At 41.9% G+C, this 27,555-nt stretch overlaps 1 long non-coding RNA gene across 2 annotated transcripts; it reads left to right on the plus strand.

Annotated features, from left to right (window-relative positions):
• Nucleotides 1-946: 946 nt before the first annotated feature.
• Nucleotides 947-27,460, plus strand: LOC139036471 (uncharacterized). 2 transcript variants are annotated; one of them, XR_011489226.1, is made up of 3 exons: nt 947-1,051; nt 2,109-2,265; nt 27,143-27,460. It is a non-coding gene; the product is annotated as an uncharacterized lncRNA (long non-coding RNA). The 2 variants fall into 2 exon arrangements; XR_011489227.1 differs by lacking the exon at nt 947-1,051 and adding an exon at nt 1,604-1,710.
• The last annotated feature ends 95 nt before the right edge of the window (nt 27,461-27,555 follow it).

Below are 27,555 nucleotides of genomic sequence, written 5' to 3' on the forward strand. Positions count from 1 at the left end.
CTGGGAAACCATTTGGGCTTATTAAATGCCAGGCATTCTGTTCTGTCCTTTATATTGTACTATCTAATCATATTGGTCACACATGTCTGACCCTCACATTTTTCAGGTTTAGAATGCTGAAATAGTTTGCTTGGTCACCCAGCTAGTGAGATGCAGAGCTGGATTGAAATTCAGGTCCTTCTGAAACTCTAAACAAGCCTTCCTAATATGTCTGAGCTTTTACATGAAGCTGTTTGTAAAAATCCCTCTTGAAAATAATTACATTACAGATACTATTTTCTTCTCCTTCTTTTTCCCCTTTTACCTGGAAATAAGTAATGATACCCATGACCAGCAGCTTGTGTTGTCACAAAATAAGTCATGGGTTTCATACCAGGAAGCTGAATCCAGCTGAGACCAACTCACTCCTGTCAGTAAACTCTAGGAGAACAGAGACCATGCATTTAAAATGTGGCTCTAAATCAAACCTGATGAACCAATATTGAGACTGCATAGAATTTTATGCTATCAAGAAAAAAAAAGAATTTTATGCTATCAATTCATAATGAAAATAATCTTCGGATGGGAGGGGAGTTTGGGGGGAAATGGATGCATGTATATGTATGGCTGAGTCCCTTTGCTGTCCATCTGAAATGATCGCAACAAACGATGTTGTGATAACTGGCTAAAATTAAAAGTTAAAAAAAATAAATAAAAGGAAACGATCCTACCCATCCCCTCTCTTCCCTTTCCTCCAACCCCTCTGATTTTCTGATTCTTTGTATCTTGACGAGACGGTCCAATGGAAATCTGCTTTGGCGGGAAAGGACACGGGTCAGAACAGGCGGCCTTGGGTCTCCGCTCTGCCGCTCTGAGCGCGAGGCGGGGCAGGTACCGGAAGGGCTGGGCGGGGCCGCAACGAGAGGGTGGGAGGGGCCTGCGCGCCGAGGAGGCCGGGTGGGGCCACTTGGCCGCGGCAGCCCCGCCGCGGTCTGGGACTGTCCTGCAGGTGAATTCCAGTGCCCCAGAAGGAATGACAGGCAGCGGAGTCCTGCCATCTCCTCCGAAAAATGTATGCCTTTTGCTCCACACTCTTGGGGGCAGTGGTCCACGTACTCTCTCTTGTGCTTTTTGGTTAGAAGTAAATAATTGTGCTTAGCTCATGTCACCTCCAGTTGGGGCGGGGGAGAAAAGGGACCTTCTAAAGACATTCTGAATGACTGAGTTTGCTGGAGGTAAGAGGCAGGTGAAGCACTGCCCCTGATCCTTGCAAATTTGTTTGGGTTTCTTTTTAATTTCGAGGGACTGGAATTTCTTACTAGAAACATATTTTGTTATGCAAATACATCATCACCCCCCTTCCCCAACCCCCGCCCTGCCTCTGTCCTTTCTAGTCCCCTCCAGAATTCCTAAATTAGAGAGCCGGTAAATGGTAGTTAGAAAACGCCTAAAGGAATGGAGCAGTATTGCTCTGTTCAGAGTGCTAAATTTTGGTGTGTGTTAGAAATTTTGAGTTAAAAGGAAGCATTTTCAAGCATCAGTCTTTGGGAGAGTCTTCTTTGGTTGCATATCTGAATCAACCCTTATTCACTGAGTGCTTCTTACCTGAGTCAGTCAGGAAGCTGCTGAAAAGAAAATAGAAAGAATCACAAAGACCTCTGCCTTAGAAGTGTACAGACTCTGAGAAGCCAAGCTGTTTACCACAGCAGACTGGGGACCGCTCAAGCCAGGGTACGTGTTTACTTAGCTTTGTGTTCCCGCACCTGCTAAGCAATTCAATATAGAGTGACTGACGAAGCACTGGCAAACATAGTAATAGAACCACCTATGCTCCGTGCCCAGTGAGAGATGCCTTCTAAGGATGCTCCAGAAAAAGGAAGTAATCCCTGTGGGGGTGATCGGGCAACCAAGGCTTCCCAGAATATCTGACCTAGTTCTGGCAGAAGGAAAAGGTTCAAAGGCATGTTCTCTGGGGCTGGGAAATGATGGGCAAACTGGGAACAGACCAGTCTGAGCTTGAGAGAGTTTGTGCTGGAGAGATAGGGATTACAAAACAAATAAATAAACACCCTGAATAGTAAGTACCATTTGGCTCAGGGAAATTGAATTATTTTTTCTTTCTGTTGAAGTTCTGCTGTGGGATGAGATCAGCTACCATTGCCGTCTCGTTTGCTGTTTGGAGCTGGTATGATTCTCGGTTTGGTTGGAAGGCTGCAGAGTACATGCTTGGTTTAATGGAGGTCATGGCTATTGCTGGAGAGACTAGAAGTCACTGCTCCACTGAAGGTGAGAATAGCCATGTCTTTGCCTCAAAGGATGCTGCTTTCATTCCTTTTGAGTGTTTTACTGAAATTGTTGCTGTTCAGTTGCTCAGTCGTGTCTGACTCTTTGAGGCCCCATGGACTGCAGCACATCAGGCTTCCTTATCTTCCACTATCTCCTGAAGTTTGCCCAAATTCATGTCCATTGTGTTGGTGATGCTTTTTTACAAAAATCTTTAAGCATGTTTCCTTTCATTTGACTTCTTGCTTTTTTTTTTTTTTTTTTTTTGCTGCTGTTGTTATTGAATGGCTTGCCTTAGTTGAAGAGTTCATTTGGTCAGTGTTTGCAGTAGGATGTGGGTATTTTCCACATTCTTAACTTGTGAAACCATCTTGGAGCAGTTTTCACCTCCCATGTCAAATGTGTGAATTTGCAACATGGACAGAGGTAATGCAAAGGGCAAACCCACCTCTCCCAGGTGCCCAAAGTCATCCTATCAGCAGCATCTCCAAAAGGTCTCAGTATCCTTCTCCATCTCCCCAGACAGAAAGGCTGGTCAAAGAATGTAGCAAAAACAGGCAAATACAGGTTAAAAACCAAAAATGAGGATCAAGGGAAAGGACCAAGGAGCTTGAAATTAATGAGGATCCAGTATACCTTGTCTGCAAAGGGGGAAAAAAGTTCACTTTTCTAATGGATTAGTATACAAATATATACAAATCAATGAGATGCAAATAAAGTCCATAATTTCTGAAGGGAGGCCGAGCAGAGGAGATAAAAAATGTGTGCTTAGGGGAAAAACATCCCAAACATAAAATGACTCAAGTGGATGCATTTTTGTCAGTATGTTTGGAGACCAAAAGTTTCTGACTCAGAGTGGAAAGTGAATTATTTTTTTCTGAGTGTGGATAAGTTACAGCCACACAGCCAAAGGGAGCCCTGAGCTATTGGGGGGACAGGAAGTAGGCTGTATTCTTTGCTCCGCTTGACCTCCTGTGCAGAAACACAGGATTTGCATGAAGCTTTTCTTTTCCATTTTGTTGGTTGCTCTCAGTCATGTTCTGTGAATCAGTCATGCCAACCTTTAAACGTTAGGAAGAGAAAGCTGTGAAGAGAGAATGGAGACATTTCTAAACTCCATTGAAGCTCACTGGATTAGAAGAGCTGCAGTGATAACAGTATTTCTTATTTTGCTTCCTTGACATCTTTCAGTGAACTCAAAGCATCTTATAGATGCCATCTCATTAATTCTTTCAACATCGTAGAGAAGGGGGTGGTGCCAGGGATAATTTATTATCACTTTATGGATTCAGAAATGGGACCAAGAGACTTCTCAGAAACTGATCATGATTTTGATTTGAAAAGGTCACCAAAGGTTTTTGAGTCCATTTCTAGAGTCTTCATACTGAACTCTCTCTCATCTCTTCATGTCTCTTTGATCAGATGTCTGAAACACCAAAAAGAGAGAGAATAGATACATTTTTGACAGATATAATCTTCTTAGGGTTTCAGCATTGGGCTTTCTTTATACTTGAATGTTTGCATGGAAAATTCTCTAACCTTCAGAAAATGGTCTGTAACACCCAGTATTTCTGAACAAGACTTTTTGTGATTTCTCTGCATCCAGGTTCTATGTTTCTACTGAAGGCCTTTTCTTTTCAACACTACCAACTTCTACCTCCTTGACTGTATCATGAGCTCCCATTGCAGGAGGGTGAAAGAAATTGTGGGGTTTTTAGTTTTCTATCTCCTAGGACCCAGCACAGCATCTTTTCCAAGATAGGCATTCAGCGATGGTTAGTTGGAGAAGGAAATGGCTACCCACTCCAATATTCTTGCCTGGAAAATTCCATGGACTGAGGAGCCTGGCAGACTATGGTCCATGGGGTTGCAAAAGAGTTGGACATGACTGAGCAACCAAGCACCACACACTAGGGGCATGTGGGATCTTACTTTCCCAATGAGGGATCGAACCCACACCCTTTGCCGTGGAAGCACAGAGTCTTAACTGCTGGACCACCAGGGAAGTTCCTTCGGGTGAGCTTTTCTTGTTCCTGACTGATGTTGCACTAGTCACTCAGACGTGTCTGACTCTTTGTGATCGTATGGACTGCAGCCCGCCGGGCTCCTCTGTCCGTGGAATTCTCTAGGCCCGAATAACTGGAGTGGGTTGCGGTTCCCTTCCCAATCCAGGGGTGGAAGCTGGGTCTCCTGCACTGTAGGCAGATTCTTTACCATCTGAGCCACCAGGGAAATCTGACTGTTAATGGCTAAGACATTTGGCATTTTCCTGGTCCTGGTAAAGGAGGCCTTGCAGTGATGAGAATCAAATGGACTTCTGACCACAAAATCAGCAGGCAGAAAATCCCTTTGAGAAACTGTGCTCGTATCACAAATGACCCTCTGCCTGGTTAGACCCTTCAGAGCCTGGAGTGGTTGGGCCTTTCCTGGCTGCCCAGGGGGGCAGCTGGGCCATAAAGGGTGGGTGGAGGTGGGATGGAGAAGGTGAGGGTGGGGGGTTGGCGGGGTGGGGGGAGAGGTCTGGCCTCAGGGAATCCGTGGGGCTTTTGCCTTGGGTGGTTTCCCCTTTCCTTGTCTATCCCTGACTTTTAAAGGACATTGTAACTCTATTTTCTGGGCCAGGGATTCTGAACTTCGGGTGAGCCATAGAATGAATTTAAATCAGGTGAAAAAAAAAAAACGTGACCAGGGAAGTACTCCCTGTTTTTAAATTTCTGAATGTTCCTGGCCTCCCCAAGAAACTTTCAAAGCTTTCGAGAAACCCCAGGGATCTTAAAATGCGGATGAAGACTTGCTCCCACTGGGCATGCGAGATTCAAATTCCTTCCCAGGGTCTGGAAAAGTTGGTTGGTTTCAGCTTGTCCCTCCAGGAAACTCAATTAAATTGTACCAGGCAGTTTTCCCTCGACTCCCCATTTTTTTATTTGTGAGCTTACTGTGGAAGAACTGGCCCTATAGGAACATAGGTACTAGCAAAAACCTTGTGCTTCATTTGCAGTTAAACACTTTTGAAAGAAAAGGACATTCTTTTTTAATATGAGATACAGGCTCCCCCTCTCCACCTCCCCCCCACCCCCCCCCGCCCTGTTTAATTTTCAAATTTTTGGTTTCGTTTTGGAATCCACCTTTAGAGCTGCGTTGGTTTCCCTTGGCTGCCTGTGGTTTGTACTAGTTTTGTGGCTGGGATGTTACTCCGGTCACCTTGGCAATGTGAAATATTTGTGAAAAATAAAACAAGCCTCTTGCTTTCCTTTGCACCTTGTTGAATAAAAAGATGAATTTAGTATATACCTGTTAAAACCAGAAACCCATTCTCTTGCCCATCCTGTCAGTAAGGAATGGTCTTTCCTGTCCGGGTCTCCATGCCCTCAAAACCCTCGAAATAATAGCGATGACTTATCTGATCACTTTATTTTAATCTAAGCCAAATCATGTCCCCCTCCCCCAACTTCTTTCCTGTTCTCTCTTCCCCTCTTCCCCCAAAGCAGTTATGGTCATCCAAGTCCAGCAGGAAACAGCAAGGGAGGGACTTATCTCCCTCATTTGATGCAGGAGGACAGATGCACAATAGAGCATCAAGGGGATAAATTCTGGAGTCAGAATGACATGAGTTCTGGTTCTGCAGCTTGCCAGTGGTGTGAGTTTAGACTTGATGCTTGACTTCTCTGAGCTCATCTCTTCTGTAAGATGAGGATTTCATGAGACCTGTGATTGAGGGTCCCTGCAAAGTTAAATGAGATGGGATATGATGAGCTTAGCACCATGCCTGGTACAGAGTGAGCATGCAAATGTGGTCAGCAATGTTCATTATTGTTATTAACCTGAAGAGCATTAGTCCTGTGAGAGAGTCCCTGAAAAAGAAATTCATGGGCAGCTAAGGTGGGAAGACCGTGGATGTTGGTCCACCTCTTGGTGGATATTATAGCAATATTCACATAATAAAGGCTTTGAGAAGAATACTTAAGACATCTATTTATTTTCTTTGATCCATTACTTACCCCTTATTTGTCCATGGAAACCATCTTTCTGCTTCATTAATGTTCCTTGTAGCACACTTGGGAAAATGATGAACCAGTGTGATTTTTAACCCTTCTCCTCCAGTAATTACAGAAGTTTGTACTAAGCTTCAGTAGAGTTGATTACATAGGCTATTGTTGATGTTATTTAGTCTGTCAGTCATGGCCAGCTCTTTGCGACCCCATAGACTGTAGCCTGCCAGCTTTCTCTGCCCGTAGGATTTCCCAGGCAGGAATACTGGAAGGGGTTGTCATTTCCTTCTCTAGGGGATCTTCCTGACCCAGGGATTGAACCTCCTGCATTAACAAGCAGATTCTTCACTGCTGAGCCACCAAGGAAGTCCAGTTATATAGCTATGTAATATATAAATCCCACAATTTATACCAAAATTTTGTCAGATTGAGAAACACAAGGGACCATGCTTTAAGACCATCTGGTAGTGTGATATGTTTTCACATTTTTCCCTTCCTTCTTATAGAATTATTGGTTTATTACAAACCAAACATACCTAAAGTAAGTATCTAATTCTTACCCAATTTTTGCACATCAGTCTAACTTATTACCCAGCCTAGGGAAATAAAAATTAAACTATAGAAATGAGGCACCCTTCATTGGAAGAGGCAGCGGTCTTTAGATGGCCAGTGAAGCTAACTAAATACATAGACCTCTTTCAGGTGAAAATGTTACCAAGCATTATAGTTATTGTAATAAAGGTATCATTGTTTCTTATGGGTCAGGGGTTCTGATGGTGACAAATGTGTTCACATGCAGAAGCACAGAGGTGACCTCCTGCTGTTTATTTTAGGCAATCAGCTCAAGAACAAAACCAGCTCAAAAATGAGGCAAGAGCTTTTGTCATTCCAAGTTAGGAGACTGCTTCGTTCAGAAGGGTTAAGACAAGGGTTTTGCCGGAAAAGCAAGCTCTGAACCAAAATTGGATTTGGGAAGAGTATGAGGCTGAGGGGCTAGACTAGGATCAGAGGTGCTTCCAAAAGAGGGGCTGGGTGTGGAACACAACTGTGTGTGTCCCAGAGGAAAAGCTTCTGGAAGGGCATTGTGTCCTGGGCTTGGTTCCAAGTTTTTTTTTTAACAGCAAAGTGTAAGGTGGAGTATTGGTGACGTAGGATTACTGGGACCATCCCAATCCTAAATATTGTGTTCCATCAGCTTTATGCAGACTCTTGACTATGTCAGAATCACATCTTGGTCTTAAACTAAGGCCACAGTCACTTACAGCCCCCAAGGAAGAGTCAGAAAAATCTGTCCTATTGTTTCCAAGCTATGTTTTATTTCTCTGGCATTTACTTCTTCTCTGGGTTATGTTTTGCTTCTTTGTAACATGAAGCCTACATCATTTTGAGGCTCTAGAGCAAAGCTTTTGGTGCTGAATGACTTGAGACAAAGTATTTGATTGTTACTCTATCATTAGAAATTGTTGCTATTACTCTCTGTGAAGTGCTGGCTATTTTCTCTGGGGTGATTTTTAATTTCCAGAATGGCTTGTGTTCCTCTGGATTTCAAAGCCCCACCCCTAACTCTGAGAACTGCCACCAAGCTGGGTGATTTTTTTGGACAATGCTCCAAGTAGCTGGAGTAATTACTTCTTGTTTAGTCAATAGCACAGTTAGAATTGAAAATATCAACAACTTAATAACCCACCAGGTCCCTTTTCTAAGCTACCCTGGAGGCAGACAAGCCAAATGCTATCAGTTTTGATCTTTCATCCAAACCCAAGATCTCAGCCCAGTCCTGGTGTTAGACCAAAGCTTGTAGAAACAAGGACACCATCCTTTGTCAAAATGGGGCCAAATCTTGGGAGATACTATTAGGAACTTTATTTCCTTTTTTTTTTTTTTCCTCTTTTGCTGTGTGATGTTTTGTTTGTCCTGCAGTTCCATAAATAAGGGCTGCCCAGGCCCAGGCTCATGTAAATGAAGACTGTGTTCCTTCAAGGGCGGCTACATTTACAAACAGAAGCCTTCAGATTGAGTGAGCCATTATGGGTGGCTGGGGTAAATTCCATCTGAAGATCTCTTTGGCCCCAGAGAGGTGAGAGCTGACAGGTATTCATCTTCTAATGCCAGAAGGGAGATTTCTCATTTCCGACTTTCACAGCAGTAATTGAGTTAAATATTCTATTTCCCTGGGTGGAGAACTGGGTCCAACGGGTCGCCTATGAGAGACAGTTCTAAATGGGATGAGAATCTAAGCTGAGCCAGAGGTGAATGAACATTTGCTTGAGGGTTTACCCAACTTTAAGAGACAAATTGAAAGTAAACCTTTCTACTCTTACCCATCTGGAAAGCGCCAAGTGATCCTTCTGAGCTAGCTCATTACAACCTCTGTGATATCTTCTCTAATTACAGAATATTTAGACTTAATGCTGTACCCCTTCCAACTCTGCCTGTCATTTTTAAAATTTTGAAAATTCACTTTCTTGATTTTTTTAAAATTGGTGTTGATTTTGTCACCTGTATTGTATTTACTGTTTAGAGAGCCTTGTTTAGAAATTGTTACAGTGAAAAACCGCTGCTCATTTTTTTTCCTATAAATTAATCTTTATCTGTATTAACACTTGTAATATTGGTAAATTTTGCTTATAGGCACATTCTCATATGCCTGAGGGAAAATTGTTGTGTTGTGCACATTATTGTTTTAAACACTGTAAAGGTCTTAAACGTTGTTTCAAAGGTCTACTATACGTGTGTGTGTGTGTGTGTTACATTACATATGTGCGTGTTCAGTTGTTTCCAACTGTTTGCGACCCCCTGGACTATAGCCCTCTAGGCTCTGCTGTCCATGAAATTTTCCAGGCAAGAATATTGGAGTGGGTTGCAATTTCCTCTTCCAGGGGATCTTCCAAACCCAGGGATCAAACCCGAGTTTCCAATGTCTCCTGCATTGGCAGGCAGATTCTTTACCACTGTGCCTGCTAACATGTATATATATATAAATATATATATATATATATATAGTATATATATATTTTATTTTATTTTATATATATATAAATATATATATATAGTATATATATATAGTATATAAATATATTTATATATTTTATTTGTTCTCATATTTATATTTTATATATTTATATATAATTTTTATAATATATAATAAATAAATAAAAATAGAATAAATAAATACATAATATTTATATATTATATTTATTTATATTATACATATATTATATATATTTATATATTATATATATATATATTTTATGGGGTAGGGAGGAACATTGCTCCCTTATTCTTTCTCCAGAATTTGTTTGAAAAAATTTCATGGACTAAGGTAAGAAATAGGATATTGGGTAGCAGCAAAGAAGGGACCTAGGAAGCAAAGAAGGGACCGTTTATGGTTACAGGTCTTTCTAGACTTTCTGCTGTTATCTTAAATATCTGTTAATGCTTGCCTCAAGTTCCATATTCTTTACAAAGTCTTCTAGTTCGGTGGCTGATATTCCACCAAAATCTGTTGAGTCATGGAGCTAAATTCTGGCCGGTGGAATATAATCCCTAGTGATGTATACCACCTCCGGCTTAAACCAGAAAATAGTGTACACATGCTTTTCATGCTCGTTTTCCTTTGAACTGGAACACTGATAAGCTGATGACCAGCTTTGATCCTAGAGATGAAGCCAATCTCCTCTAAGATTACAAAGACATCATCTAGAAGAAAGTTGAGTCTATGAATGACCAGGTACAGTAGACCTGTTCTCCCCGCTGCTCTGGGTTATAACATGAGAGAGACATCAACCTCTCTGTTACTTAAACCCCTGCATTATTGATTTTTTTTCCCCACAGTAACTAATACTTTTATTATAGTTATGTAAAAATTGGTACTTGAATACAAATGTTGAATCTGATGGAGGTATAGCAGATACTATAGTGTGCAAAACTTTGTTATGACACAGTAGATCTTTATACAAATGAATCCATGTTCTCCCCTCAACATTGATCCATGTTGGTCTCTGCTGAAATTCTATGGTACTTTTTGTTTGAACCTTGCTTAGTTCTTTACGTAATTAGCCAGCACATTGAAGGAGTACTTCATGTCCTGTAATAATAATCCTTTGCATTTGAGGAGCTTCTCTGGTGGTCCAGTGGTTTAGACTTTAGACTTCCAGTGCAGGGGATGTGGGTTCGATCCCTGGTCAGGAAGCTAAGATGCCACATGCCTCTGGGCCAAAAAATCAAAACATAGAACAGAAGTATTATTGTAACAAATTCAATGAAGACTTTTAAAAAATGGTGACCTCAAAAAAATCTTTAAAAAATAATCCATTACATTTGCATATTGCCGTATAATTTTTCAAAGTGCTTTTACATTTCTTAGTGTGTTGAACCTTCAGGAAAATAATGAGAGATAGTGGGTTTCACTTAATCTATTAATAATTAACGTTCAGGGCAATGTAATGGGCTGGGTTTGCTGTTGACTTATCAGATTGATGCTTTTATCTTGGAAGTGGTTTCACTTAAGACCAAATTAGAAAGATAGGTAGATAGGAGTCTCAGGTGAAAATACTCTCATCCTGAGGTTTGTTTTTTTTTTTTTTTGCATTTACTACCTAAGGCCCAAGGCTTCCCAGGTGGCTCAGTGGTGAAGAATCTGCCTACCAGTGTAGGAGATGCAGAAGACTCAGGTTCTATCCCTGGGTGGGGAAAATCTCTTGGAGGAGGAAATGGCAACCCACTCCAGTATTCTTGCCTGGAAAACCCCAGGGACAGGGGATCCTGGCGGGCTACAGTCCAGGTCACAAAGAGTCAGACATGATTGAGTGACTGAGCACAAACCTAAGACCCAGGACATTAAATGATGAGCCGAAGTTGCAGAGCTAGATAATGCTTTATCGTGGAACCAGGACTACTCAACTCTTAACAGTAAAGTACCTAAAATTTCTACAATGTATTTAAGCTTTATAGAGTGTGCTTATGAAATAATTAATAATAATTTTGGTTACGTGTTCTCATCCATTTATTATAACAGTGAAATGACAAATAAATTGTATTATTCACTCTGAGGCTGTAATTCAGTCTGCCAACATTGAGTTTATTAAATTCTTAGAGGATAGGGCATGAGTGCTTTTGGTGGTAAAGTGTTGCAAACCAGTAAAAACTTGCGACAGACTGGAAACAGCCCTTGAGCGATGGTTGGATTATATTGTTTCTCAGAGTAGCTCATATAGCACCTTTTATCATGTTATGACTCAAAGACTGATGGATGATTTGATTTCTTCATGGGTCACCTTGCAGAGGTAGAGAAGCATGAGGCTGACAACAATTGGTGGGGGTGATAACAAAATATATGACAGGGGAGGAGGAATCACTAGCGAAAAAGGCAGTGGGTGTGCAGGAGGAAGAAAAAGAGCACGTTGTGGGCTCGAGCTGGGGGAAAAGTATTCTTAAAAAGACTCAGGGCTTGAGAAAAAATAGAAAACAGAAAAGGAGAAGAACTAGTAAGATTAGGTTTAACCAAAATTAAATGGATGGAAAGTAAATGAGAAAAGAGTGAGAGATTCTTTTGGATCTAGGGGCATCCTTAACTGTAACTTGAAAATATAGGGACTTTCCTGGTGGTCCAGTAGCTAAGACTTCACCTTCCAATGCAGTGGCTGTGGGTTTGATCCCTGGTCAGGGAGCTTAAGATCCTACATGCTTCACAGTCAAAAATCCAAAACGTAAAACAGGAGTAGCATTCTAACGAATTCGATAAAGACTTTAAAAATGGTCCATGTCAAAAGAAAATCTGTTTTAAAAAAAAAAGAGTTGAGGAAGAAAATACTAAGACATTAGATCCTGAGATTTAAAAGACAGGGAATTTGATCCCCAAGGAGCTACTGAGTTCTTACTCTCTGCAAAACCCTGGAAGTTTGAATGTTGACGAAAAGAAAGGTAAGGTAACTGCTGTCCTGGGGCTCAGAGGTGAGGTGATCCGTGCAGAGTGACATCCTCTCTTCTTGCGTTCTCCTCTTGGCTTGAGTGGATGGCAGCTCTGAGGACGTGGACTGTCTTTGTCCCACCTTAGGGGCTGGCATAGGCTGAACACTGAAGGATTGCAGGCGGTACACCATAGGGTTTTCTTGGTTTTGTTTGCAGTCTCTGTCCCTTTGAATTGCCTGCTAAAACAGGCACCAGGCTGGCCCCCATCCCGGGGTCTGAGCTGGAGAAAAGGAAGGGACATGTCTGTCTCCCTCTATCAGCTCAGGACAGGAGAACCCTTGAGCCTGAAGGTTTTGGCTTGACTTCTGTCTAGAAAGTGGCCCCCAGAGCCTCACTATGGTTTCAATTGGTTTTGAAGTGTCGCTGAAAGAATTCTTTTGTTTGTACTTCGGGCTGGCGGGTTTGCACTGTAACGATATCTGCTTTTCTACATCTCTGTTTGACACTGAGTTGACCTCTGCTTACCTCATACTTGCTAAAAAGAAACATATCTAATACCATCCACCTCTGTGATAAGGGCGAGAGAAAACAAACAGTGGAAAGACCCTTTAGGAGCCGGTGACCTGCTGTTGGCTGGAGGAGCCACGCCACTGGAGAGGGATCTGTGGATGACCCCGAGGGCTTGTGACAGTTCCGGAGGAGACAGCGTGTGGGCTCAGGGGTTAGAAATTGGGCAGAGTTCTAGGCTTCCTCTGGGCACATGTAGGTTGTCTGAGATACAGTTAATGGATAAATAAAGTGAGTTAACATGTCCACCTTCCCCTGGGAGTCACTCACCTTCACCTCCTCCTCCATCTTCTTTTGTTTTCCTTTTTTAAAATTAATTTTATTGAAATGCAATTGATTTACAGTTAACATCTGCTATACAGCAAAGTGATTCAGTTATACATATATACATTCTTTTTCATATTCTTTTCGATTATAGGCTGTTGAGTATAGTTCCCTGTACTATATACAGTAAGACCTTGTTGTTTTTCCATCCTGTATATTGATACAGTAGTTTGCATCTGCTAATCCAAACTCCCAGTCCAGCCTTCCCCCTCCTCACCTCCCTCTTCGTAACCACAGCTGTGTTCTCTGCGTCTGTGAGTCTGTTTCTGTTTTGTAGAAATAAACTACTCAGAGGTCACCAAAATGCTGCTTGGCTGTTCTAGGGATAGGATTTGGGGCCACTTCTGTGATGTGAAGTTAAAATGCAAAGATAAATATCATATAATATCACTTATTTGTGAAAACTCAAAAAACGATACAAATGAACTTATTTGCAAAATAATCTTATGGTTACCAAAGGCGAAGGGAGAGGAAGGCTAAATTAGGAGTTTGGGATTAACAGTACACACTATTGTATATAAACTAGATGAACAACAAGGTCCTACTCTAGAGCATGGGGAACTCTATTCAGTACCTTGTAATAATCTATAATAAAAAAGAATCTGAAAAAAGAATATATATAATATATATAATTATGTATATATATAATTGAATCACTTTGCTGTACACTTGAAATTTACAACGTTGTAAATCAACTATGCTTCAATTAAAAAAGAGAGCCTGTGTGTGCCAGTGAATCATCAAGCACCCAGAATAATTTTAAAAGGGTAAACTGGTGGTGATTTTCCTTGTCTCTCACTGCACAAGTACCATTGTTTTCTGTCAGAAAGAAAAGGAGATAAAAAATAATTTTGAGTTTAGCAAATAAATCCTCTTTCAATTTACATAATTATTTTCATATATATGTCACAATGAAGTTACTGACAAATTGTCTGAGTTTAAAGACTTTGGAGAATGGTTTTAGGTCTAGAAAGCCAAGGCTGAGGATTAGTGAATGTACTAGAGGAAATAATCATCAAGGAAGGGAATTAAAAATGACTGCAAATATATAGAAAGAGGCCAGAGAAATGTGGATTTCTGGAAATAGGCAGAATCCAAAGGTTTCAGAGAGTGGGAAACCGCCTCTGTGAAGGAAGTCTCCCAGGTCAGTTGTTTGTTTACACCTTCACTGCTGGGTGTCGGCATTTCTCTTCGCCATGTGTCGTGTCCCTGGGTGAACGCGCCCAGGCTCACGGCTTCCTTGTGCTGAGGACTCATGACTTTTTGCCTCCAGTTTGGTCTCTTTCCTGTTTCCGATGCTTCTTGAACTGCTCTTTTACATCGCCACCTGGATATCTAGTAAACATCTCATTGTTATTCAGTCACTCAGTCGTGCCTAACCATTTGTGACCCCATGGACTGCAGCATGTCTGACCTCCGTATCCCTCACCATCTCCGGGAATTTGCTCAAGTTCATGTTCCTTGCCTCAGTGATGCCATCCAGCCGTCGCATCCTCTGACGCCCTCTTCTCCGTCTGCCCTTGATCTTTCCCAGCATCAGGGACTTTTCCAGTGAGTCGTCTCTGCATGTCAGGTGATCAAAATACTGGGGCTTCAGCTTCAGTCATTCCAGTGAATATTCAAATAAACATCTTAACATTTACAAAAATAGATCTTTCTGTTCCATCTTCATTGAAAACTTGTTTAACCCAGTCTCCCACAAACCTTCTATCATTTCCCACCGCATCAGCCTTCCTCCCTTTGAGGCAATTTCTACCTATAATTCACCAGCAATTCTGTTGGCTCAATTTTTTAAATATCCATCTTTTAAAAAATCCAAGCATGGGCTTCCCAGGTGGCGCTAGTGGTAAAGAACCGGCCTGCCAATGCAGGAAAAGTAAGAGATGCAGGTTTGATCCCTGAAGCAGGAAGATCCCCTGGAGGAGGTCCTGGCAACCCACTCCAGTATTCTTGCCCGGAGAATCCCTTTGGACAGAGTAGCTTGGCAAGCTGCAGTCCATAGCACAGAGTCAGACACGAATGAAGCCACTTGGCGCACAGTCCAAGTACATCACACATTACCTGGACTAGGATACTAATCTCCTCAACATCTGCTTTTCTCTCTTACTCCGTCCATTAACAGGCAAACGACCCCGAGACGAAGTACTTCTTTAAATTTTGTACCCTACATGCAGAACTGGCTGTATCCTCCTCCCAGCCCTTTGTAATAGTCTGGGTTACAGATAACGCAGTTGTTTGCGCTGGGTGGCAGCCCTGGAGGAGGTGAGAACAGGTCTGGACTGATCACAGGAGGTAAGTGGGAGAAAGAGGCATCAAAGATGACTTCCAGGGCTTTGACCTGAGCAAGCATGGAGTTGCTGAGATCTGGGAGAGAGATGACCGCAGAGGAGAAGATGTCAGAATCCGGTGTGGAGGGGAGGGGTTCAGGTTTTGACGCGTGACGTTTGAAATACCTTAGACAGGGACTTGCTTGGTGGCCCAGTGGTTTAAGACTTTGCCTTGCAGTTCAGGGGGTGTAGGTTTGATCCCTATTTGGGGAACTAAAATCCCGCATGCTGTGGAGTTAACTAAACCCGTTTGGTGCAACTAGAGAGTCTGTGTGCCAAAAGGAAAGATTCCTTAGGATGCAACAAGGATCCTGTGTACTGTAACTGAGATCCCACACAGCCGAATAAATAACTAAATAAAATGAGTTTAAAAAAATCTAATGAGTTAAAAAAACATATCTTATAGATCTAGTGGAGAGGTTGAGGAGCAACTGGATAGAGCAGGTTGGATTAGTGGCGTCAACGCTCACCCTGGAAGATGAGCCTCTTATTGATGCTTTAGGTCTTTTGCCCTTCTTGTTCCCTCTGAGCCAAATATTTTCTCCCATATCTTCAAAGTCACCTATTTCGTGAACGTAACAGTTCAAACGTCAGCTTTTGAAGTAAGAGGTCTTTCCCAATCACCTTATCTAAGGTTAGTCCTTCTTTCTTCTGTTTTTTTTTCCCTTTCTTTCTTTTCTTCTTTACTTCCTTCTCTCTCTTTTTTTAAACTGAAGTATAGTTGATTTACAGTGTTTTCTCCTGTTTTGTTTTCTTAATCAAAACCATTTTTTATTTACCTCCTTACTTGTTTGCTGTCCACTCACCTTAGAATCACATAAGGTTCACAAGAGCATGGATCTGTATGTCTTGACCCTTGGCATCTCCTTTAGTTGCCTTTTTAATTTTATTGGTTAGTGAAAAGTGTATCAACTGTGGGCAATGTGTTTTTAGCTTTTGTCAGTAGAAGTTGAACCCAAATTCTTACAGGATCCTGAAGTTCATCAAAGATTAAAAAAAAAAAAAAACCACTTCACATAAGTAGAATATTTCAACCAAAGTTCTGATATGACTTGACAGTCAGTCAATGGTAACCTAAAGTTGGTTAAGATCATTGTCCAGAGTCAGTCTAGGAACATGAGAATCCAGTCAACCTAGCAGAAAATGTCGTGGAAAGCGATTTGGACTTTGACTCAGAAAATCTGACTCTGAATTCCGGCTCTAACCCTTTCAAATTGTGTGATCTTCAGCAGATTACTTGGCCTCTCTGATTCTTCCTATCTGTAAAAAGAAATGATACCTATATGACATGGAATTATAGGAATTAAAAAATACAATGTATGTTAATATGCTTGTTAGATTAATACCTACCTTACAGCATACATATGTTCAGTTCAGTTCTGTTCAGTCACTCAGTTGTGTCCAACTCTTTGTGACCCCATGAATCACAGCACTCCAGGCCTCTCTGTCCATCACCAACTTCCAGAGTTTATTCAAGTTTATTCATGCCCATCGAGTCGGTGATGCCATCCAGCCATCTCATCCTCTGTTGTCCCCTTCTCCTCCTGCTCTAGTCCCTCCCAGCATCAGGGTCTTTTCCAATAAGTCAGCTCTTCGCATGAGGCGGCCAAAGTACTGGAGTTTCAGCTTCAGCATCAGTCCTTCCAATGAACACCCAGGACTGATCTCCTTCAGGATGGCCTGGTTGGATCTCCTTGCAGTCCAAGGGACTCTCAAGAATCTTCTCCAACACCACAGTTCAAAAGCATCAATTTTTCGGCACTCAGCTTTCTTCACAGTCCAACTCTCACGTCCATACGTGACCACTGGAAGAACCATAGCCTTGACCAGACGGACCTTTGTTGGCAAAGTAATGTCTGCTTTTTAATATGCTATCTAGGTTGGTCATAACTTTCCTTCCAAGAAGTAAGCGTCTTTTAATTTCATGGCTGCAGTCACCATCTGCAGTGATTTTGGAGCCCCCCAAAATAAAGTCTGACACTGTTTCCACTGTCTCCCCATCTATTTCCCATGAGGTGATGAGACCAGATGCCATGATCTTAGTTTTCTGAATGTTAAGCTTTAAGCCAACTTTTTCACTCTCCTCTTTCACTTTCATCAAGAGGCTTTTTAGTTCCTCTTCACTTTCTGCTATAAGGGTGGTGTCATCTGCATATCTGAGGTTATTGATATTTCTCCCTGGCAATCTTGATTCCAGCTTGTGCTTCTTCCAGCCCAGATATTTTAGCTGTGTGATATTCAAATTGTTTTTAAAAGATTCCAGGAGCTTTCAGTTGTATGATAGTGTCTCCTAAAATTATGAGTCCCTGAAGTATGTAATTTATTTCAATTATATAAAAAGAGATGCCTTTTGAGTTGGTTAAGCTATTTAGCTTTGGGTGCTGAGAATGCTCAATTAAATGGATTTAAACAAGTCCTTAGAGTAGCAAAGAGTCGGACATGACTGAAGCAATTTAGCATACACACACAAACACACACACAGACAAAGAGGAAAGATTATCTTATATAAGAAAAAACGCAATGTAGGGTGGGTGCAGCTTTGGTTTCATAAATTCCTCAGGGACAAGTGTCTTTCCATTTTTCCCCTCCACTGTGCTATCTTGGTCTTTTGGTTTTGCATCTTGCGGCCCCACAATAGTGCTCTGGTTGTAAAGATCACATCTACATAGTCTGAGGCATGCAGGGAGGACAACCTTTCTTGGGATGCTCCAATCAGGCTTTCTGTTGTGTCCTTTTGACCAGAGCTGCATGGGCATAGTTGGCACCAAGCTTGCTGCTGGCAAAGAGGTCATTGAACTCTTAGAGCTCACATTTTTTCCCTGGACTTGGGGAGGGGCCCACTTTCCATATGACCCCCTGATACTTGGGCAAAAATAGTGTTCTTTTGGCAAGAAGGAAAGTGGGGAGAGGGAGGAAACGGTTGTGGTGTAGGTCACCAACAGTGCTTTCACACCATCCTCATCTTCTTTGAAGGGAGGAGGGAGTTAGTGGTTATTGCAAAACTCAGAATGAAAGAGCATCATGTGGCTAAAATGTTGGAAATTATAGTCATGTAGGCTTTGCTCTTAAGTCACTGACCATGTTTCATTTTTAAATGGCATTGGTCATCTGGCCAAAATACGTGATGGACACACAAAAAAGGCCAATATTGTAAAAAAATGGCTAAATCACTCTAATGTTTTTATTTATTTATTTAATTTTTAAAAAATAAACCCATTAGTTATGTAAATTTGATTAAATAGATGTAGAAACTAGATTTTGACCTAAGGAAAGAGACATTTTAATATAAAGAACAGGAACTAAGGGGAAGGAGGTACTTAGGAATAAACACATTAGAAGACATGGTGAAGAGGATTTAAAAGATTTTTTTTCCTGAGTAAGTAGAGTGGAAAAACACAAAGTCAAGATCATTCCGTGATATTTCCCATGACCTGGTGTCATTTTTCTGTACTTCTAGGATTACCCTCTTATTCTCTTAACATTACTTCATTTTATATCTGAAGAAGAGCTTGTGTTTTATTCACTTGTGTTTTTAATAGCATTTTAATCATTGTAAATGATCATGCAATGCCCGAAGCACATTGGCTGGAAAATGGTTTATAAATAAAATTATTATTATTATTGTTATCTTGATCTCTTGTAACAATACTCATTATATTCAGATTATATCTAGGCTAGAAAGAGTTCAACATATGTGATTATATGTAATCAGTCTCTCTTTTTTTTCTTGCTCTTTTAAAAATGCTGTGGCTTGTCACTCAACTTTGTTCTTATCGCTAAACAAACTATGGCTTATAAGTTGTTAGGGACTCTGGGTTTGCTTTGAAGAGTCATTCTTTGCAGGTCTCAACAAGAGTTTGCTCCAGGTAGGACTGAGCGACTCACACTTTCACTTTTTTCAGGACTGGGATCCAAAGATATTCTTTGTTCCCAGTGGCCAAGTCTTGATAACAGGAGTGGCATCCTGTGAAGATGGAATTGCGAGAACTTTCACTGGAGCCCAACACCTTGAGGATATCCAGAGGCTAAAACTATGACTAACAGGAAGAACTATTAGGAAAACCTATTTTAGCTTGATGGTAGAAATAACTGAGTAAATACTAGTCATGTCCGTGTACAGATTAGGTGCCAATTTAAGTCTTTGAAGTCCTCATCACCTACAGGTACTCCAGCAGATTCTCAGGTCAATACTTTGGGGTGTTATGATGAGAATTCACGTATTCCATGGAGGGTGACATTCAACAGCTTTGTAAATGGCTTCCTTTCTAAGGCTCAGTGCTTCTAAGTAGATGAAAGTGTGTTAATTTGTCTATGTGGTCATTACAGAATTGATGGTAGGACCATTAAGCATCCTTCAAAGGCTAAAATGCAGTGTGCCTTCCAGTCAACACATTTCCACATGCTCCAAGGAATCTGAGGGTATGCATGTGTCTTAACGAAGGAGTAATAGTTGTCTGAAGTTTCTAGCTGGTTGGTTTTGAGGGTGAGAGGTTCAAGTTTAGGAGATCAAGATTTATATATCTGATTCTCTATGTGGGTCAAAGCATTTTTTTCTCTTCTCAGCTGATGAACTGATCTGAAAGATGTAAAATTTTGGTAAGTGGAACGTTAAGTAGTTAAAAGTCTTTTTATTAAGGCCTTGACTTGTGTCCCTTGCAACTGATGAAAGATTTTGTAGAAGCAAGCAGCGGTGGCTATCAAATTGACCAGACAGGAGTATAAACAGTGCAGCTACTCAAAGCATTGGTTGTCATGCCAGGTCATGGCTTTCTAGATTTCAAGTGAAGTATAAGCATGCAAACAAGAAGGAACGTTGTTCCAGACAGCAGTGAGATGCTGACATGAATGTGTGAGATGCCGATTTGGTGGAGATGCAGTATAACTTGAACCTCCCTCCCAACTTGAACCAACTGTAGACAATTTAAGAAGCAAAAAAAGGGGTGCTAACTTCAGACTCAGGACTTAACTGCCCCCAGAGTTGTCAAGCTTTTATTCCTCTTCTGCCTGATGGATGGGGAAACATGAATGATAGACCCAAAATCCCTTTTGTTAGTCCAATGTGGTTGTGTAGCTCCTAGAACTTGGATGTGATGATCTTGTGATGAACTTGGTTGAGTGATGATCTTTCACTCAACCGCTGAGTGTTGGGACAAGTGGGGAGTCACAAGCCAACTCCTCGATCCTGTCCTCCAACGTCAAATCTGAAGTGGCGCCTCTGTGGGGCAGCCGGGCTTATCTTTGCTGGCTCAGAGGTTTTGCCAAGAGAGGGAGCAGCTCCATTCTGCCTGACTGGAGGCTCCATCTGCTTTAAAGTTCTTGCTTCTGATCGCAGAGTCCTTATGTGCTTGTGTGTGCTCGGTCATTTCAGTTGTGCCCGACTTTTTGCGACGCTGTGGATTGTAGTCCCTGGGATTCTCTAGGCAAGAATACTGGAGTGGGTTGCCAGGCCCTCCTCCAGGGAGTCTTCCCAGCCCAGAGATCAAACCCAGATCTCCTGTGTGGCAGGCTGATTCTTTACCTGCTGATCCACCTTGGAAGCCCAGAGTCACTATAGGATCTAGATTTAATAACACCAGAAGGAAAAGAGTCAGGTGTAAATTGCTAAGTTCTATTCTAGCTGAGTGTTTAGTATGTTCAGTACATTTCTTAGGCCATGGGAAATTCTTTTTCACTCAAATGGATTTTCTCCTCTTATTTTTATTTCTGACTTCTCTCACTATTTTAAATTCAGGGGATCCAAAGTTTCCTTTTTCATTTTTTGACCAAAATGAAGCTAAAAAGAGGGTTTTGTGTGTTTACTTTAAAAGATTTCCCTTTTGTTACCTAATTCTATGCTTCTTTCTTGTGTAACTGCCAATCTTTGATTTCATGAAGAATGATGTATGCCAATTTAGCCTAAGCTTGGTCAGTTCTTTTTCCGAGTCTTGCTCTAGAATAAGTACTTTGTTTTTAAGTATTGCTGGGCCAATTCAGTCTCTTAATGGCCTTCTAATGGTGTTGAAAAAATAATCTCATTTATAAAATTTGAAAGTTAAAAATAATGCTGATAGGCATTCACTGGTTTAATAATCCACCCCCAAAGCAAATTAGTTAGCAGGTATTAAATTTATTACTTGTCATTAAAGTTTTAATTTCCTTAACATAGTTACATAGAACATCAATATAAACTTCTAATTTTAATACTTAGCTAGATATATGCTTTATTAGGTTTTCTTATTAATGCTTTCTATATTGTAGTTTAATCTTCCACAAGTATGTTCCTCCTTCTATTTTGATTCTAATTGCTTCTGATACCTCTTTACCTGTCATACCTATTGAAAGAGCTTCCCAAGTGGCTCAGTAGTAAAGAATCTGCCTGCTGATGAGGGAGATGAGGGTTCAATCCCCGAGTCAGGAAGACCCCTGGAGAAAGAAATGGCGACCCATTCCAGTATTCTTGCCTGGGAAATCCGCTGGACAGAGGAGCCTGGCGGGCTACAGTCTGTGGGGTTGCAGAGTCGGGCACGACTGAGTGTCCATGCATGCCTATTGTAACCAGCAGTGGCCTGAATGTGATAGGCATCCAGTATGTTTGCTGGGCCCACTGAGAAGCTTATGCAGAGAAACAAGTTGTGCTATATATTCAGAATATCTTTTTCCTGCCACCAGAGATTGTTTCCTAGTCGTTTTGTTTGAGCAGCTTGTGAAAATCTTGGTGTATATGATAGGATAACAGAAATAGAAAAGTGTAAACCCTGGGATGCTCTCTTGTAGAGTTTTAAAAACTTACCAAAAGCATTTTTTATGGGAAAAAAAAAGTAGAAACTAATTTTCATTCCATCCTTTAGGGCAGAGTTTCTCAACCTCAGAAAAATTGCCCTTCGGTCCAGGTCATTCCTGGTTGTGGAGGGTGGTCTGTGCGCCATAGGAATTTATCCGTGAGATGGCAGTAGCTGATGTGACAGCCAGAAATGTTTGTTGACATTGGCGCGTGTCCTCTGGGGTGGGGGGTGGGGGGAAGTCACCTCACTGGAGAACCACTGTTCAAGAGTGATGTCCACACTAGGATTGTCTTTGAGACAAAGAGTCAGTTGAAAGCACAGAGATTCTTGGTGCTGCGTTGTGTTGCTGATATTTGAGGAAAGCGCTCCCAGTCTTCATGAATCCCAGTCGTGGGGCAGAATGAACCCCCAAATTGTAGCTGTGTCTACGCTGCCCTCCCTCCTTATTTCATCTCAAGGGGGCGCTGTCGAGGGCTCCAGGCCAAACCCACGTTCTGGGTATTGTCGGAGCTGTTTTCCCAGGGCTCCCCTGACTGCAGAACCTCTGGCTTGTTCCAGAACAGGCTGCTTTTTCCATACCTATGTTGGGTGTCTGGACTGGGGCTCATCTCTAGGAAAATACCCTGGAATTGTATTTTCTTTTGTCATGGAAGCATGGAAGAAGAGCCATCAGACATAGCAGCAAAGCTATTAAGAGTGCCTATGACATTCTGGAGTTCCTTTCTCTCTGCTTGTCAAATGTGACTTTTTTTCTCTCTGGTCCCCAGGTTCTGTACTGGCAAGATGAGGGTTTAACCATTGGGCAGGGTTGATACCACTCATCCACAGGACACTTGAACAGACCACTTCTCAGTGATCAAGACTGCCAAGCCTCTGGACTGGGGGTGAGGGAGGAAGTGTCAAGTGTGCAGCTGAAAGTCTGAAGAGCTGCCAGTCAAGAGAACATTTGCAGAGGTTCCCCACTGACCCAGATACTCTGCTATCTTGAAAGCTTTATCTTCTAAGAGAATGTTGGCTAACAGCTTTCCTTTTATTCTTGTTTCTGTTTTGAAAGAATAACAAATACGCTTAATTCTTCACCAAATCTTCAGCAAATGCCTTTTAATCCAACACAATGGTAGTTATTTTAAGAAAGCTGGCAAAGAAGGACAGAGGCAGTTTTCTATTTTTCAGTCTGGGCTTTTCCCCTTGTACAGAAGCACTTGATCACATTTAATCTTGGCGTGCACTAACCACATTAACTTTGTTTGCATAGAACTGATATCACTGCCTTTCCCTCTTTTAGTCTTTTTTTCTTTTTCATCTCCCCAGAAAGCCTTACAATTTAAATAACAGGTTAAAATACATGCACATACACTCAGGAGATTAATAAATACTGTGTATCTTTGTTCACTGTAACTTCTGGGACTTGATTCCACACCCAAGCTGTGTTTGTTGAAGGAAGAAGTGATTTGTCAAAGCACTGTATATACATGAAAAGAAAAAGCTCAGGAAAACATCTGAATAAAATGATACCTTGCAGAGGGTGGAGACTGGCTGCTAGGTGCAAAATGACTGTGGTCTTCTTTGCCCAGCAAAAGTGTTGAGGATTCTGTTCTCTAGAGATCAGAACAATCTAGAGATGGGTGATCTATGTTACCAAAAGGATGGGTCCTCTGCACATCTCAGGTGGGGCTTCCTCTGGTTTTTATCAGCCATTTAAGACCAGAATTTATGAACAAGCTACTTGATGCATCTGCAGCTCTGAGTTTAGTCTTCTCGTCTCCCCGATCCACCCCATTCCTTTTTTTTAATACATTATTATTGTGAAAATGTTTTAAGTTTAGGGAAAAGGTGAATGGATAATGCAGGGTTCTGGTCTAACCTTCACCCAGTTTCCTCTGGTGTCAGCATATTACATGACTTTGGAACTTTTACCTCATTTTCAGAGTTCATTTCCCTTTCCACTCCAAAGGAAACCACAGATTTGCTTTCTGATCACAGTAATGCTGAGAATAAATAAGATACTTAGTATTTCATCCGTTGCTTAATCATTTCCAACTGGAGTTTTCTCTGCATCACTTTAAGAAGTGAAATTCTGTATTCAAGTTTATTCTCATATGGGCAAACTGGTGTATAACAAGGAGATGATTTTCTTAAAGAAGAGCAAGTAGGAATTAGACCAAACCTTATCTGCCTCTGGGCTTTTATTGTTGCTCAGTCACTCAGTTGCATCTGACTCTTTTGTGACCCAGGACTGTAGCCTGCTAGGCTCCTCTGTCCATGTTTCTCAGGCAAGAATACTGAAGTGGGTTGCCATTTCCTCCTCCAGAGGATCTTCCCGACCCAGGGATTGAACCCATATCTCTTGGGTCTCCTGCATTGGCAGGCAGATACTTTACCACTGAACCACTGGGAAGCCCTCTCCTGCTTTTAAATCTAGAGTAACACTGATGGATTAAATCATCTCTACTTTCTGAAAATTCTTCAATGATTTTCTTCAGTGTGGGTGTGTTAGTTGTATCTGACTCTTTGCGACCCCATAGACTGTAGCCCACGGAGGCTCCTCTGTCCATAGAATTCTCCAGGCAAGAATACTGAAGTGGGTTGCTGTGCCCTCCTCCAGGGGATCTTCCCAACCCAGGGATGGAACCCGCTTCTCTTATCATTTCCTACCTTGAGTCAGGCGGGTTCTTTACCACTAGCGCCACTTGGGAAGCCCAATGTCTAGTACACAGTAAATAATATTGGTTTATCAAGATCTATTTCTTGATGTGGAAGTATAAGTCATGAAGCCTCTAGAAAACCCTGGGTGGCAGATTTATTTGGCTAATAAAGTGATTACAAGGGATTAGAAAAAGACTGAACTGGGAAAGTCCTCTCTGCTATGATTAGACTCCAAGGAAGTCATGCATGTCTCTTGGTCATCATCATCTTTTTGGCCCTGAGACATGTGGGATCTTAGTTCCAAACCATGGATTGAACCTGGGCACCCTGCAATGGAAGTGTGGAGTCTTAAACACTGGACCACCAGGAAAGTCCCTCTTTGTCCTCTTGAAGCTGCTGAAATAAGGGCATAGGTGAGAGATGGCCGTTGTCAAGGAACTGTCCTTTTTCACCATGTGATACTGCTTTTTAGGACAAGGAGGGAAAAGTTTTCAGGAAGCACTTGGGTCATGAGCACGTTCCATTTCACTGTGAGGTCATTTTCTGTTTCAGATCCAGGTCCTGTGTATCGGAGACCTGGGTGTGGAATTTGCTAGCTTGTTCACACTTCGTGCAGAGGCGTTGTCCCTCCCCTTTCTCTCCTCCTCTTCTGCCTGTCCACTCCTCAGCGCATCCCTCTGAAAGGTCTTGTTTGTATGTCTAAGTGAAAAACTCTAGGTTAAATGAGAGAACGCCACAGGGAGGAAAGACGGAATTCCGGATATCCAGTGGGCTCAGATTTTCTCCATACCGGCTTGAAAAAAGTGAAAGTGAAGTTGCTCAGTTGTCTCCAACTCTTTATGACCCCATGGACTGTAGCCTACCAGGCTCCTCTGTCCATGGAGTTTTCCAGGCAAGAGTACTGGAGTGGGTTGCCATTTCCTTCTCTAGGGGACCTTTCCTGACCCAGGGATCAAACCTGGGTCTCCTGCATTGCAGGCAGATGCTTGACCATCTGAGCCACCAGGAAGGCCCCCGTAACTGCTTGACTGTAGTTAATAAAATGATTGTCTCTTCTAACCCTGGGGAGGAGGCTTACATCAATAGGAATAGTGTACGGAAATCAACTTTCCCTCGTCCCAAACTGTGTCTCCTCCAGGAGAAGAGCGGAACCAGTGTACTGTAGACTTGCACGCTTTTCAAAGGAAAACAAAGCAGAAACCTCAACTTACCATTCCTTTCAAGGAGTTTTCATTGATTAAATTTTGACAGAACATTCTCATTTCACATTGTATCATGAAATTATCACCCCCATCTCGTATCCTATAGAAATCCATACAAAAACAGAAGGTGGTACGGTAGGAAACTTTTGCTCAACTCAAAATGAGACAGCATCACTGACTCAGTGGATATGAGTTTGAGCAAACTCTTGAGAGACAGTGAAGGATGGGGAAGCCTGGTGTGCTGCAGTCTAGGGTCTGGCAAAGAGTCGGACAGGACTTGGCGACTGAACAACAACAAAAAGAGATAGAGGATTGGGCATGAACTTGTGAATTAAGGCTGTTAAGTGAGAAGGACAGTTTCACTTCTAAAGTGGGCTTTTACCCTAATAGAGATCCTGTCCATAAAATGAGTAAAGTTTTGGCTACTAGGTGGTATACAGTAGTCATAAATAAATTACCCCAAAGGATCCAGTTGCTCTTGGCCTGGGTGACAAGTACTGTTTCTCTGCCAGCTCTCTAGTTTAGTGTCTGCTGTATACAAGCAAATGTTAATTCTCTATTTTAGGTTTTCACGGGGCTCCCCAGTACCTCTCCTCTTCAAAGCCTCTGTGATTCCCAGTGTCTAGCCCAACCCTGGCCACCACGGTCATCTCCTTCCGTTCACGGTGACTGTCATCACACCGCAGTTTGAATACTGGTGTGACTGGCTGGCCTGGGGTAACATGCGAGTGTTGTAACACTCTTCGAGGCTCAGGTCTCGGCTTGCTCGGTGGTGGGTAGTGGGGTTGCTTCACACAGCACTTCAGTTCAAAGCAAAGGCGGGAGGGAGTGGAGATCGTAGATCATAGATCACAGAGCAGATGCTCACCCAGAAATGCCAGCGCTCCTCTGTCGCAGAGCAGACTTGCAGGCACACGAATTACCCATGCAACTCACCAACATGTGTGCGGGGAAAGTGAAGCCAGCAGAACAACTGCAGGAACCCATCCAACTAATAAGAAGCTTATAACTCTTTGGCAATTTGTTTGGCTCGGGAGTTACTGCAAAGTCAGAAAGGTATTGGGCCCCGGGATATTGGCAAGGTTACTGGGAGTCTCTCACTGTGAAAAGAAAGCTTTGCCAATGGGGTTTTTTTTTTTTTTTTTCTTCTTCAGGTGTTCAGCGTTGAGTTTTTCAGGCCAAAGACTTCTGGAAAAAGTCACATTAATCACATCAGCAGCTAAGGTTAATGGGACTGGTGGCTGCACAAACTCCCCTATTCAAAAATGCTCTATGAAGATCTTTCAGTTTAGATGATCTGATTCATTCATTCATTTACTCATTCAACAAAGGCTTATGGAAGTCTTACCATGAGTCAGGAGCCACTGCAAGTATCAGAAGACAGACCCCTCTTCCTAGATCACCGACCCCACATCCTACATCATTCCCTTCCTATGTCCTCAGGTCCCTTATTGCTTTTCCTTCTGTTTTTTTTTTTTTTTTTAATGTGAACCATTTTTAAAGTTTTTATTGAATTTGTTATAATACTGCTTCTGTTTCACATTTTTTTGGTGGTGGTGGGGGGGGT

The sequence above is a fragment of the Odocoileus virginianus genome, chromosome 9 (assembly GCF_023699985.2).
Source record: "Odocoileus virginianus isolate 20LAN1187 ecotype Illinois chromosome 9, Ovbor_1.2, whole genome shotgun sequence".
Taxonomy (NCBI): Eukaryota; Metazoa; Chordata; class Mammalia; order Artiodactyla; family Cervidae; genus Odocoileus; species Odocoileus virginianus.